A 14,585-nucleotide genomic window follows, 5' to 3' on the forward strand; every position below is an offset into this window, starting at 1 on the left:
CTCTTGAGTTTGGGTTCTTGGGGAAAAGTGCTTCCTTTCGGAGCCAAAATGCCTAACTTGCCTGCGGCCAGTCCTGGGCTTTTGCCTACAAAAATTCCAGAAGGACGAGGATTTCTCCCAGACCAAAGCTGCCCCCTCCTCCAAACCTGGCTGCCATCGGAGGCCCAAACGCGCCCTACAAAATGACATCTGCATTGTGGGTTCTTGAGTTCGGCTTCTTGGGGAAAAGTGCCTCCTTTCAAAGCCAACTTGCCTAACTTGCCTGCGGCCCGTCCTGGGCTTTTGCCTACAAAAATTCCATAAGGACGAGGATTTCTCCCAGACCAAAGCTGCCCCCTCCTCCAAACCTGGCTGCCATCGGAGGCCCAAACGCGCCCTACAAAATGACATCTGCCAAGTGGGCTCTTGAGTTTGGCTTCTTGGGGAAAAGTGCCTCCTTTCGGAGTCAACTTGCCTGCGGCCCGTCCTGGTCTTTTGCCTACAAAAATTCCATAAGGACGAGGATTTCTCCCAGACCAAAGCTGCCCCCTCCTCCAAACCTGGCTGCCATCGGAGGCCCAAACGCGCCCTACAAAATGACATCTGCATTGAGGGTTCTTGAGTTTGGCTTCTTGGGTGGAAGTGCCTCCTTTCAAAACCAACTTGCCTGCGGCCCGTCCTGGGCTTTTGCCTACAAAAATTCCATAAGGACGAGGATTTCTCCCAGACCAAAGCTGCCCCCTCCTCCAAACCTGGCTGCCATCGGAGGCCCAAACGCGCCCTACAAAATGACATCTGCCAAGTGGGCTCTTGAGTTTGGCTTCTTGCGGAAAAGTGCCTCCGTTCAAAACCAACTTGCCTAACTAGCCTGCGGCCCGTGCTGGGCTTTAGACTACAAAAATTCCATAAGGACGAGGATTTCTCCCAGACCAAAGCTGCCCCCTCCTCCAAACCTGGCTGCCATCAGAGGCCCAAACGCGCCCCACAAAATGACATCTGCATTGAGGGTTCTTGAGTTTGGCTTCTTGGGGAAAAGTGCCTCCTTTCGGAGCCAACTTGCCTAACTTGCCTGCGGCCCGTCCTGGGCTTTTGCCTCCAAAAATTCCAGAAGGACGAGGATTTCTCCCAGGCCAAAGCTGCCCCCTCCTCCAAACCTGGCTGCCATCAGAGGCCCAAACGTGCCCTACAAAATGACATCTGCCAAGTGGGCTCTTGAGTTTGGCTTCTTGGGGAAAAGTGACTCCTTTCAAAACCAACTTGCCTGTGTCCCGTCCCGGGCTTTTGCTACAAAAATTCCATAAGGACGAGGATTCCTCCCAGACCAAAGCTGCCCCCTCCTCCAAACCTGGCTGCCATCGGAGGCCCAAACGCGCCCTACAAAATGACATCTGCCAAGTGGGCTCTTGAGTTTGGCTTCTTGGGGAAAAGTGCCTCCTTTCGGAGTCAACTTGCCTGCGGCCCATGCAGGGCTTTTGCCGACAAAAATTCCATAAGGACGAGGATTTCTCCCAGACCAAAGCTGCCCCCTCCTCCAAACCTGGCTGCCATCGGAGGCCCAAACATGCCCTACAAAATGACACCTGCCAAGTGGGCTCTTGAGTTTGGCTTCTTGGGTGGAACTGCCTCCTTTCAAAGCCAACTTGCCTGCGGCCCGTCCTGGGCTTTTGCCTCCAAAAATTCCATAAGGACGAGGATTTCTCCCAGACCAAAGCTGCCCCCTCCTCCAAACCTGGCTGCCATCGGAGGCCCAAACGCGCCCTACAAAATGACATCTGCCAAGTGGGCTCTTGAGTTTGGCTTCTTGCGGAAAAGTGCCTCCTTTCAAAGCCAACTTGCCTAACTAGCCTGCGGCCCGTGCTGGGCTTTAGACTACAAAAATTCCATAAGGACGAGGATTTCTCCCAGACCAAAGCTGCCCCCTCCTCCAAACCTGGCTGCCATCGGAGGCCCAAACGCGCCCCACAAAATGACATCTGCATTGAGGGTTCTTGAGTTTGGCTTCTTGGGGAAAAGTGCCTCCTTTCGGAGTCAACTTACCTAACTTGCCTGCGGCCCATGCGGGGTTTTTGCCTACAAAAATTCCATAAGGACGAGGATTTCTCCCAGACCAAAGCTGCCCCCTCCTCCAAACCTGGCTGCCATCAGAGGCCCAAACGCGCCCCACAAAATGACATCTGCATTGAGGGTTCTTGAGTTTGGCTTCTTGGGGAAAAGTGCCTCCTTTCGGAGCCAACTTGCCTAACTTGCCTGCGGCCCGTCCTGGGCTTTTGCCTCCAAAAATTCCAGAAGGACGAGGATTTCTCCCAGGCCAAAGCTGCCCCCTCCTCCAAACCTGGCTGCCATCAGAGGCCCAAACGTGCCCTACAAAATGACATCTGCCAAGTGGGCTCTTGAGTTTGGCTTCTTGGGGAAAAGTGACTCCTTTCAAAACCAACTTGCCTGTGTCCCGTCCCGGGCTTTTGCTACAAAAATTCCATAAGGACGAGGATTCCTCCCAGACCAAAGCTGCCCCCTCCTCCAAACCTGGCTGCCATCGGAGGCCCAAACGCGCCCTACAAAATGACATCTGCCAAGTGGGCTCTTGAGTTTGGCTTTCTGGGGAAAAGTGCCTCCTTTCGGAGTCAACTTGCCTGCGGCCCATGCAGGGCTTTTGCCGACAAAAATTCCATAAGGACGAGGATTTCTCCCAGACCAAAGCTGCCCCCTCCTCCAAACCTGGCTGCCATCGGAGGCCCAAACGCGCCCTACAAAATGACACCTGCCAAGTGGGCTCTTGAGTTTGGCTTCTTGGGGGAAAGTGCCTCCTTTCAAAGCCAACTTGCCTGCGGCCCGTCCTGGGCTTGTGCCTACAAAAATTCCAGAAGGACGAGGATTTCTCCCAGACCAAAGCTGCCCCCTCCTCCAAACCTGGCTGCCATCGGAGGCCCAAACATGCCCTACAAAATGACACCTGCCAAGTGGGCTCTTGAGTTTGGCTTCTTGGGTGGAACTGCCTCCTTTCAAAGCCAACTTGCCTGCGGCCCGTCCTGGGCTTTTGCCTCCAAAAATTCCATAAGGACGAGGATTTCTCCCAGACCAAAGCTGCCCCCTCCTCCAAACCTGGCTGCCATCGGAGGCCCAAACGCGCCCTACAAAATGACATCTGCCAAGTGGGCTCTTGAGTTTGGCTTCTTGCGGAAAAGTGCCTCCTTTCAAAGCCAACTTGCCTAACTAGCCTGCGGCCCGTGCTGGGCTTTAGACTACAAAAATTCCATAAGGACGAGGATTTCTCCCAGACCAAAGCTGCCCCCTCCTCCAAACCTGGCTGCCATCGGAGGCCCAAACGCGCCCCACAAAATGACATCTGCATTGAGGGTTCTTGAGTTTGGCTTCTTGGGGAAAAGTGCCTCCTTTCGGAGTCAACTTACCTAACTTGCCTGCGGCCCATGCGGGGTTTTTGCCTACAAAAATTCCATAAGGACGAGGATTTCTCCCAGACCAAAGCTGCCCCCTCCTCCAAACCTGGCTGACATCGGAGGCCCAAACGCGCCCTAGAAAATGACACCTGCCAAGTGGGCTCTTGAGTTTGGCTTCTTGCGGAAAAGTGCCTCCTTTCAAAGCCAACTTGCCTAACTAGCCTGCAGCCCATTCTGGGCTTTTGCCTACATAAATTCCATAAGGACGAGGATTTCTCCCAGACCAAAGCTGCCCCCTCCTCCAAACCTAGCTGCCATCGGTGGCCCAAACGCGCCCTACAAAATGACATCTGCCAAGTGGGCTCCTTAGTGTGGCTTCTTGGGGGAAAGTGCCTCCTTTCAAAGCCAACTTGCCTGCAGCCCGTGCTGGGCTTTAGACTACAAAAATTCCATAAGGACGAGGATTTCTCCCAGACCAAAGCTGCCCCCTCCTCCAAACCTGGCTGCCATCGGAGTCCCAAACGCGCCCCACAAAATGACATCTGCATTGAGGGTTCTTGAGTTTGGCTTCTTGGGGAAAAGTGCCTCCTTTCGGAGTCAACTTGCCTAACTTGCCTGCGGCCCATCCTGGGCTTTTGCTACAAAAATTCCATAAGGACGAGGATTTCTCCCAGACCAAAGCTGCCCCCTCCTCCAAACCTGGCTGCCATCGGAGGCCCAAACGCGCCCTACAAAATGACATCTGCATTGTGGGTTCTTGAGTTTGGCTTCTTGGGGGAAAGTGCCTCCTTTCAAAGCAACTTGCCTAACTTGCCTGCGGCCCATGCGGGGTTTTTCCCTACAAAAATTCCATAAGGACGAGGATTTCTCCCAGACCAAAGCTGCCCCCTCCTCCAAACCTGGCTGCCATCGGAGGCCCAAACGCGCCCTACAAAATGACACCTGCCAAGTGGGCTCTTGAGTTTGGCTTCTTGGGGAAAAGTGACTCCTTTCAAAACCAACTTGCCTGCGTCCCGTCCCGGGCTTTTGCTACAAAAATTCCATAAGGACGAGGATTTCTCCCAGACCAAAGCTGCCCCCTCCTCCAAACCTGGCTGCCATCGGAGGCCCAAACGTGCCCTACAAAATGACATCTGCCAAGTGGGCTCTTGAGTTTGGCTTCTTGGGTGGACGTACCTCCTTTCAAAGCCAACTTGCCTGCGGCCCGTTCTGGGCTTTTGCCTACAAAAATTCCATAAGGACGAGGATTTCTCCCAGACCAAAGCTGCCCCCTCCTCCAAACCTGGCTGCCATCGGAGGCCCAAACGCGCCCCACCAAATGACACCTGCATTGAGGGTTCTTGAGTTTGGCTTCCTGGGGAAAAGTGCCTCCTTTCGGAGTCAACTTGCCTGCGGCCCATGCAGGGCTTTTGCCTCCAAAAATTCCAGAAGGACGAGGATTTCTCCCAGACCAAAGCTGCCCCCTCCTCCAAACCTGGCTGCCATCGGAGGCCCAAACGTGCCCTACAAAATGACACCTGCCAAGTGGGCTCTTGAGTTTGGCTTCTTGGGTGGAAGTGCCTCCTTTCAAAGCCAACTTGCCTGCGGCCCGTCCTGGGCTTTTGCCTACAAAAATTCCATAAGGACGAGGATTTCTCCCAGACCAAAGCTGCCCCCTCCTCCAAACCTGGCTGCCATCGGAGGCCCAAACGCGCCCTACAAAATGACATCTGCCAAGTGGGCTCCTGAGTTTGGCTTCTTGCGGAAAAGTGCCTCCTTTCAAACCAACTTGCCTAACTAGCCTGCGGCCCGTGCTGGGCTTTAGACTACAAAAATTCCATAAGGACGAGGATTTCTCCCAGACCAAAGCTGCCCCCTCCTCCAAACCTGGCTGCCATCAGAGGCCCAAACGCGCCCTACAAAATGACATCTGCCAAGTGGGCTCCTGAGTTTGGCTTCTTGGGGGAAAGTGCCTCCTTTCGGAGCCAACTTGCCTGCGGCCCTTCCAGGGCTTTTGCCTCCAAAAATTCCAGAAGGACGAGGATTTCTCCCAGACCAAAGCTGCCCCCTCCTCCAAACATGGCTGCCATCGAGGCCCAAACGTGCCCTACAAAATGACACCTGCCAAGTGGGCTCTTGAGTTTGGCTTCTTGGGGAAAAGTGACTCCTTTCAAAACCAACTTGCCTGCGTCCCGTCCCGGGCTTTTGCTACAAAAATTCCATAAGGACGAGGATTTCTCCCAGACCAAAGCTGCCCCCTCCTCCAAACCTGGCTGCCATCGGAGGCCCAAACGTGCCCTACAAAATGACATCTGCCAAGTGGGCTCTTGAGTTTGGCTTCTTGGGTGGACGTACCTCCTTTCAAAGCCAACTTGCCTGCGGCCCATGCAGGGCTTTTGCCTCCAAAAATTCCAGAAGGACGAGGATTTCTCCCAGACCAAAGCTGCCCCCTCCTCCAAACCTGGCTGCCATCGGAGGCCCAAACGTGCCCTACAAAATGACACCTGCCAAGTGGGCTCTTGAGTTTGGCTTCTTGGGTGGAAGTGCCTCCTTTCAAAGCCAACTTGCCTGCGGCCCGTCCTGGGCTTTTGCCTACAAAAATTCCATAAGGACGAGGATTTCTCCCAGACCAAAGCTGCCCCCTCCTCCAAACCTGGCTGCCATCGGAGGCCCAAACGCGCCCTACAAAATGACATCTGCCAAGTGGGCTCCTGAGTTTGGCTTCTTGCGGAAAAGTGCCTCCTTTCAAACCAACTTGCCTAACTAGCCTGCGGCCCGTGCTGGGCTTTAGACTACAAAAATTCCATAAGGACGAGGATTTCTCCCAGACCAAAGCTGCCCCCTCCTCCAAACCTGGCTGCCATCGGAGGCCCAAACGCGCCCCACAAAATGACATCTGCATTGAGGGTTCTTGAGTTTGGCTTCTTGGGGAAAAGTGCCTCCTTTCGGAGTCAACTTGCCTAACTTGCCTGCGGCCCATGTGGGGTTTTTGCCTCCAAAAATTCCATAAGGACGAGGATTTCTCCCAGACCAAAGCTGCCCCCTCCTCCAAACCTGGCTACCATCGGAGGCCCAAACGCGCCCTACAAAATGACACCTGCCAAGTGGGCTCTTGAGTTTGGCTTCTTGGGGAAAAGTGACTCCTTTCAAAACCAACTTGCCTGCGTCCCGTCCCGGGCTTTTGCTAAAAAAATTCCATAAGGACGAGGATTCCTCCCAGACAAAAGCTGCCCCCTCCTCCAAACCTGGCTGCCATCGGAGGCCCAAACGCGCCCTACAAAATGACATCTGCCAAGTGGGCTCTTGAGTTTGGCTTTCTGGGGAAAAGTGCCTCCTTTCGGAGTCAACTAGCCTGCGGATCATGCAGGGCTTTTGCCTACAAAAATTCCATAAGGACGAGGATTTCTCCCAGACCAAAGCTGCCCCCTCCTCCAAACCTGGCTGCCATCGGAGGCCCAAACGCGCCTTACAAAATGACACCTGCCAAGTGGGCTCTTGAGTTTGGCTTCTTGCGGAAAATTGCCTCCTTTCTGAGTCAACTTGCCGGCGGCCCATGCAGGGCTTTTGCCTACAAAAATTCCATAAGGACGAGGATTTCTCCCAGAACAAAGCTGCCCCCTCCTCCAAACCTGGCTGCCATCGGAGGCCCAAACGCGCCCTACAAAATGACATCTGCATTGTGGGTTCTTGAGTTTGGCTTCTTGGGGAAAAGTGCCTCCTTTCGGAGCCAACTTGCCTAACTTGCCTGCGGCCCGTCCTGGGCTTTTGAGTACAAAAATTCCAGAAGGACGAGGATTTCTCCCAGACCAAAGCTGCCCCCTCCTCCAAACCTGGCTGCCATCGGAGGCCCAAACGCGCCCTACAAAATGACATCTGCCAAGTGGGCTCTTGAGTTTGGCTTCTTGCGGAAAAGTGCCTCCTTTCAAAGCCAACTTGCCTAACTAGCCTGCGGCCCGTGCTGGGCTTTTGACTACAAAAATTCCATAAGGACGAGGATTTCTCCCAGACCAAAGCTGCCCCCTCCTCCAAACCTGGCTGCCATCGGAGGCCCAAACGCGCCCCACAAAATGACATCTGAATTGAGGGTTCTTGAGTTTGGCTTCTGGGGAAAAGTGCCTCCTTTCGGAGTCAACTTGCCTAACTTGCCTGCGGCCCGTCCTGGGCTTTTGCCTCCAAAAATTCCAGAAGGACGAGGATTTCTCCCAGGCCAAAGCTGCCCCCTCCTCCAAACCTGGCTGCCATCGGAGGCCCAAACGTGCCCTACAAAATGACACCTGCCAAGTGGGCTCTTGAGTTTGGCTTCTTGGGGAAAAGTGACTCCTTTCAAAACCAACTTGCCTGTGTCCCGTCCCGGGCTTTAGACTACAAAAATTCCAGAAGGACGAGGATTTCTCCCAGACCAAAGCTGCCCCCTCCTCCAAACCTGGCTGCCATCGGAGGCCCAAACGCGCCCTACAAAATGACATCTGCATTGTGGGTTCTTGAGTTTGGCTTCTTGGGGAAAAGTGCCTCCTTTCAAAGCAACTTGCCTAACTTGCCTGCGGCCCATGCGGGGTTTTTGCCTACAAAAATTCCATAAGGACGAGGATTCCTCCCAGACCAAAGCTGCCCCCTCCTCCAAACCTGGCTGCCATCGGAGGCCCAAACGCGCCCTACAAAATGACACCTGCCAAGTGGGCTCCTGAGTTTGGCTTCTTGCGGAAAAGTGCCTCCTTTCAAACCAACTTGCCTAACTAGCCTGCGGCCCGTGCTGGGCTTTAGACTACAAAAATTCCATAAGGACGAGGATTCCTCCCAGACCAAAGCTGCCCCCTCCTCCAAACCTGGCTGCCATCGGAGGCCCAAACGCGCCCTACAAAATGACATCTGCATTGTGGGCTCTTGAGTTTGGCTTTCTGGGGAAATGTGCCTCCTTTCGGAGTCAACTTGCCTGCGGCCCATGCAGGGCTTTTGCCTACAAAAATTCCATAAGGACGAGGATTTCTCCCAGACCAAAGCTGCCCCCTCCTCCAAACCTGGCTGCCATCGGAGGCCGAAACGTGCCCTACAAAATGACATCTGCCAAGTGGGCTCTTGAGTTTGGCTTCTTGGGGGAAAGTACCTCCTTTCAAAGCCAACTTGCCTGCGGCCCGTCCTGGGCTTTTGCCTACAAAAATTCCATAAGGACGAGGATTTCTCCCAGACCAAAGCTGCCCCCTCCTCCAAACCTGGCTGCCATCGGAGGCCCAAACGCGCCCCACAAAATGACACCTGCATTGAGGGTTCTTGAGTTTGGCTTCCTGGGGAAAAGTGCCTCCATTCGGAGTCAACTTGCCTGCGGCCCATGCAGGGCTTTTGCCTACAAAAATTCCAGAAGGACGAGGATTTCTCCCAGACCAAAGCTGCCCCCTCCTCCAAACCTGGCTGCCATCGGAGGCCCAAACGTGCCCTACAAAATGACACCTGCCAAGTGGGCTCTTGAGTTTGGCTTCTTGGGTGGAACTGCCTCCTTTCAAAGCCAACTTGCCTGCGGCCCGTCCTGGGCTTTTGCCTCCAAAAATTCCATAAGGACGAGGATTTCTCCCAGACCAAAGCTGCCCCCTCCTCCAAACCTGGCTGCCATCGGAGGCCCAAACGCGCCCTACAAAATGACATCTGCCAAGTGGGCTCTTGAGTTTGGCTTCTTGCGGAAAAGTGCCTCCTTTCAAAGCCAACTTGCCTAACTAGCCTGCGGCCCGTGCTGGGCTTTAGACTACAAAAATTCCATAAGGACGAGGATTTCTCCCAGACCAAAGCTGCCCCCTCCTCCAAACCTGGCTGCCATCGGAGGCCCAAACGCGCCCTACAAAATGACATCTGCCAAGTGGGCTCTTGAGTTTGGCTTCTTGGGGAAAAGTGCCTCCTTTCGGAGTCAACTTGCCGGCGGCCCATGCTGGGCTTTTGCCTACAAAAATTCCAGAAGGTCGAGGATTTCTCCCAGACCAAAGCTGCCCCCTCCTCCAAACCTGGCTGCCATCGGAGGCCCAAACGTGCCCTACAAAATGACATCTGCCAAGTGGGCTCTTGAGTTTGGCTTCTTGGGTGGAAGTGCCTCCTTTCAAAGCCAACTTGCCTGCGGCCCGTCCTGGGCTTTTGCCTACAAAAATTCCATAAGGACGAGGATTTCTTCCAGACCAAAGCTGCCCCCTCCTCCAAACCTGGCTGCCATCGGAGGCCCAAACGCGCCCTACAAAATGACATCTGCCAAGTGGGCTCTTGAGTTTGGCTTCTTGGGTGGAAGTATCTCCTTTCAAAGCCAACTTGCCTGCGGCCCGTGCTGGGCTTTTGCCTACAAAAATTCCATAAGGACGAGGATTTCTCCCAGACCAAAGCTGCCCCCTCCTCCAAACCTGGCTGCCATCGGTGGCCCAAACGCGCCCTACAAAATGACATCTGCCAAGTGGGCTCCTGAGTTTGGCTTCTTGGGGGAAAGTGCCTCCTTTCAAAGACAACTTGCCTGCAGCCCGTGCTGGGCTTTAGACTACAAAAATTCCATAAGGACGAGGATTTCTCCCAGACCAAAGCTGCCCCCTCCTCCAAACCTGGCTGACATCGGAGGCCCAAACGCGCCCTACAAAATGACACCTGCCAAGTGGGCTCTTGAGTTTGGCTTCTTGGGGAAAAGTGACTCCTTTCAAAACCAACTTGCCTGCGTCCCGTCCCGGGCTTTTGCTAAAAAAATTCCATAAGGACGAGGATTCCTCCCAGACCAAAGCTGCCCCCTCCTCCAAACCTGGCTGCCATCGGAGGCCCAAACGCGCCCTACAAAATGACATCTGCCAAGTGGGCTCTTGAGTTTGGCTTCTTGGGTGGAAGTACCTCCTTTCAAAGCCAACTTGCCTGCGGCCCGTGCTGGGCTTTTGCCTACAAAAATTCCATAAGGACGAGGATTTCTCCCAGACCAAAGCTGCCCCCTCCTCCAAACCTGGCTGCCATCGGTGGCCCAAACGCGCCCTACAAAATGACATCTGCCAAGTGGGCTCCTGAGTTTGGCTTCTTGGGGGAAAGTGCCTCCTTTCAAAGCCAACTTGCCTGCAGCCCGTGCTGGGCTTTAGACTACAAAAATTCCATAAGGACGAGGATTTCTCCCAGACCAAAGCTGCCCCCTCCTCCAAACCTGGCTGCCATCGGAGGCCCAAACGCGCCCCACAAAATGACATCTGCATTGAGGGTTCTTGAGTTTGGCTTCTTGGGGAAAAGTGCCTCCTTTCGGAGCCAACTTGCCTAACTTGCCTGCGGCCCGTCCTGGGCTTTTGCTACAAAAATTCCATAAGGACGAGGATTTCTCCCAGACCAAAGCTGCCCCCTCCTCCAAACCTGGCTGCCATCGGAGGCCCAAACGCGCCCTACAAAATGACATCTGCCAAGTGGGCTCTTGAGTTTGGCTTCTTGGGGAAAAGTGCCTCCTTTCAAAGCCAACTTGCCTAACTTGCCTGCGGCCCATGCGGGGTTTTTGCCTACAAAAATTCCATAAGGACGAGGATTTCTCCCAGACCAAAGCTGCCCCCTCCTCCAAACCTGGCTGACATCGGAGGCCCAAACGCGCCCTACAAAATGACACCTGCCAAGTGGGCTCTTGAGTTTGGCTTCTTGGGGAAAAGTGACTCCTTTCAAAACCAACTTGCATGCGTCCCGTCCCGGGCTTTTGCTAAAAAAATTCCATAAGGACGAGGATTCCTCCCAGACCAAAGCTGCCCCCTCCTCCAAACCTGGCTGCCATCGGAGGCCCAAACGCGCCCTACAAAATGACATCTGCCAAGTGGGCTCTTGAGTTTGGCTTTCTGGGGAAAAGTGCCTCCTTTCGGACTCAACTTGCCTGCGGCCCATGCAGGGCTTTTGCCTACAAAAATTCCATAAGGACGAGGATTTCTCCCAGACCAAAGCTGCCCCCTCCTCCAAACCTGGCTGTCATCGGAGGCCCAAACGCGCCCTACAAAATGACATCTGCCAAGTGGGCTCTTGAGTTTGGCTTCTTGGGTGGAAGTACCTCCTTTCAAAGCCAACTTGCCTGCGGCCCTTCCTGGGCTGTTGCCTACAAAAATTCCATAAGGACGAGGATTCCTCCCAGACCAAAGCTGCCCCCTCCTCCAAACCTGGCTGCCATCGGAGGCCCAAACGCGCCCTACAAAATGACATCTGCCAAGTGGGCTCTTGAGTTTGGCTTCTTGTGGAAAAGTGCCTCCTTTCAAAGCCAACTTGCCTAACTATCCTGCGGCCCGTGCTGGGCTTTAGACTACAAAAATTCCATAAGGACGAGGATTTCTCCCAGACCAAAGCTGCCCCCTCCTCCAAACCTGGCTGCCATCAGAGGCCCAAACGCGCCCCACAAAATGACATCTGCATTGAGGGTTCTTGAGTTTGGCTTCTTGGGGAAAAGTGCCTCCTTTCGGAGTCAACTTGCCTAACTTGCCTGCGGCCCGTCCTGGGCTTTTGCCTCCAAAAATTCCAGAAGGAAGAGGATTTCTCCCAGGCCAAAGCTGCCCCCTCCTCCAAACCTGGCTGCCATCAGAGGCCCAAACGTGCCCTACAAGATGACACCTGCCAAGTGGGCTCTTGAGTTTGGCTTCTTGGGGAAAAGTGCCTCCTTTCAAAGCCAACTTGCCTGCAGCCCGTGCTGGGCTTTAGACTACAAAAATTCCATAAGGACGAGGATTTCTCCCAGACCAAAGCTGCCCCCTCCTCCAAACCTGGCTGCCATCGGAGGCCCAAACGTGCCCTACAAAATGACACCTGCCAAGTGGGCTCTTGAGTTTGGCTTCTTGGGGAAAAGTGCCTCCTTTCGAAGCCAACTTGCCTAACTAGCCTGCGGCCCGTGCTGGGCTTTTGCCTACAAAAATTCCATAAGGACGAGGATTCCTCCCAGACCAAAGCTGCCCCCTCCTCCAAACCTGGCTGCCATCGGAGGCCCAAACAAAATGACATCTGCATTGTGGGTTCTTGAGTTTGGCTTCTTGGGGAAAAGTGCCTCCTTTCAAAGCCAACTTGCCTAACTTGCCTGCGGCACATGCGGGGTTTTTGCCTACAAAAATTCCATAAGGACGAGGATTTCTCCCAGACCAAAGCTGCCCCCTCCTCCAAACCTGGCTGCCATCGGAGGCCCAAACGCGCCCTACAAAATGACACCTGCCAAGTGGGCTCTTGAGTTTGGCTTCTTGGGGAAAAGTGACTCCTTTCAAAACCAACTTGCCTGCATCCAGTCCCGGGCTTTTGCTACAAAAATTCCATAAGGACGAGGATTCCTCCCAGACCAAAGCTGCCCCCTCCTCCAAACCTGGCTGCCATCGGAGGCCCAAACGCGCCCTACAAAATGACATCTGCCAAGTGGGCTCTTGAGTTTGGCTTTCTGGGGAAAAGTGCCTCCTTTCGGAGTCAACTTGCCTGCGGCCCATGCAGGGCTCTTGCCTACAAAAATTCCAGAAGGTCGAGGATTTCTCCCAGACCAAAGCTGCCCCCTCCTCCAAACCTGGCTGCCATCGGAGGCCCAAACGTGCCCTACAAAATGACATCTGCCAAGTGGGCTCTTGAGTTTGGCTTCTTGGGTGGAAGTGCCTCCTTTCAAAGCCAACTTGCCTGCGGCCCGTCCTGGGCTTTTGCCTACAAAAATTCCATAAGGACGAGGATTTCTTCCAGACCAAAGCTGCCCCCTCCTCCAAACCTGGCTGCCATCGGAGGCCCAAACGCGCCCTACAAAATGACATCTGCCAAGTGGGCTCTTGAGTTTGGCTTCTTGGGTGGAAGTATCTCCTTTCAAAGCCAACTTGCCTGCGGCCCGTGCTGGGCTTTTGCCTACAAAAATTCCATAAGGACGAGGATTTCTCCCAGACCAAAGCTGCCCCCTCCTCCAAACCTGGCTGCCATCGGTGGCCCAAACGCGCCCTACAAAATGACATCTGCCAAGTGGGCTCCTGAGTTTGGCTTCTTGGGGGAAAGTGCCTCCTTTCAAAGCCAACTTGCCTGCAGCCCGTGCTGGGCTTTAGACTACAAAAATTCCATAAGGACGAGGATTTCTCCCAGACCAAAGCTGCCCCCTCCTCCAAACCTGGCTGACATCGGAGGCCCAAACGCGCCCTACAAAATGACACCTGCCAAGTGGGCTCTTGAGTTTGGCTTCTTGGGGAAAAGTGACTCCTTTCAAAACCAACTTGCCTGCGTCCCGTCCCGGGCTTTTGCTAAAAAAATTCCATAAGGACGAGGATTTCTCCCAGACCAAAGCTGCCCCCTCCTCCAAACCTGGCTGCCATCGGAGGCCCAAACGCGCCCTACAAAATGACATCTGCCAAGTGGGCTCTTGAGTTTGGCTTCTTGGGTGGAAGTACCTCCTTTCAAAGCCAACTTGCCTGCGGCCCGTGCTGGGCTTTTGCCTACAAAAATTCCATAAGGACGAGGATTTCTCCCAGACCAAAGCTGCCCCCTCCTCCAAACCTGGCTGCCATCGGTGGCCCAAACGCGCCCTACAAAATGACATCTGCCAAGTGGGCTCCTGAGTTTGGCTTCTTGGGGGAAAGTGCCTCCTTTCAAAGCCAACTTGCCTGCAGCCCGTGCTGGGCTTTAGACTACAAAAATTCCATAAGGACGAGGATTTCTCCCAGACCAAAGCTGCCCCCTCCTCCAAACCTGGCTGCCATCGGAGGCCCAAACGCGCCCCACAAAATGACATCTGCATTGAGGGTTCTTGAGTTTGGCTTCTTGGGGAAAAGTGCCTCCTTTCGGAGCCAACTTGCCTAACTTGCCTGCGGCCCGTCCTGGACTTTTGCCTCCAAAAATTCCATAAGGACGAGGATTTCTCCCAGACCAAAGCTGCCCCCTCCTCCAAACCTGGCTGCCATCGGAGGCCCAAACGCGCCCTACAAAATGACATCTGCCAAGTGGGCTCTTGAGTTTGGCTTCTTGGGGAAAAGTGCCTCCTTTCAAAGCCAACTTGCCTAACTTGCCTGCGGCCCATGCGGGGCTTTTGCCTACAAAAATTCCATAAGGACGAGGATTTCTCCCAGACCAAAGCTGCCCCCTCCTCCAAACCTGGCTGACATCGGAGGCCCAAACGCGCCCTACAAAATGACACCTGCCAAGTGGGCTCTTGAGTTTGGCTTCTTGGGGAAAAGTGACCCCTTTCAAAACCAACTTGCATGCGTCCCGTCCCGGGCTTTTGCTAAAAAAATTCCATAAGGACGAGGATTCCTCCCAGACCAAAGCTGCCCCCTCCTCCAAACCTGGCTG

This window comes from Cinclus cinclus, unplaced genomic scaffold (assembly GCF_963662255.1).
Source record: "Cinclus cinclus unplaced genomic scaffold, bCinCin1.1 SCAFFOLD_49, whole genome shotgun sequence".
NCBI classification, from domain to species: domain Eukaryota; kingdom Metazoa; phylum Chordata; class Aves; order Passeriformes; family Cinclidae; genus Cinclus; species Cinclus cinclus.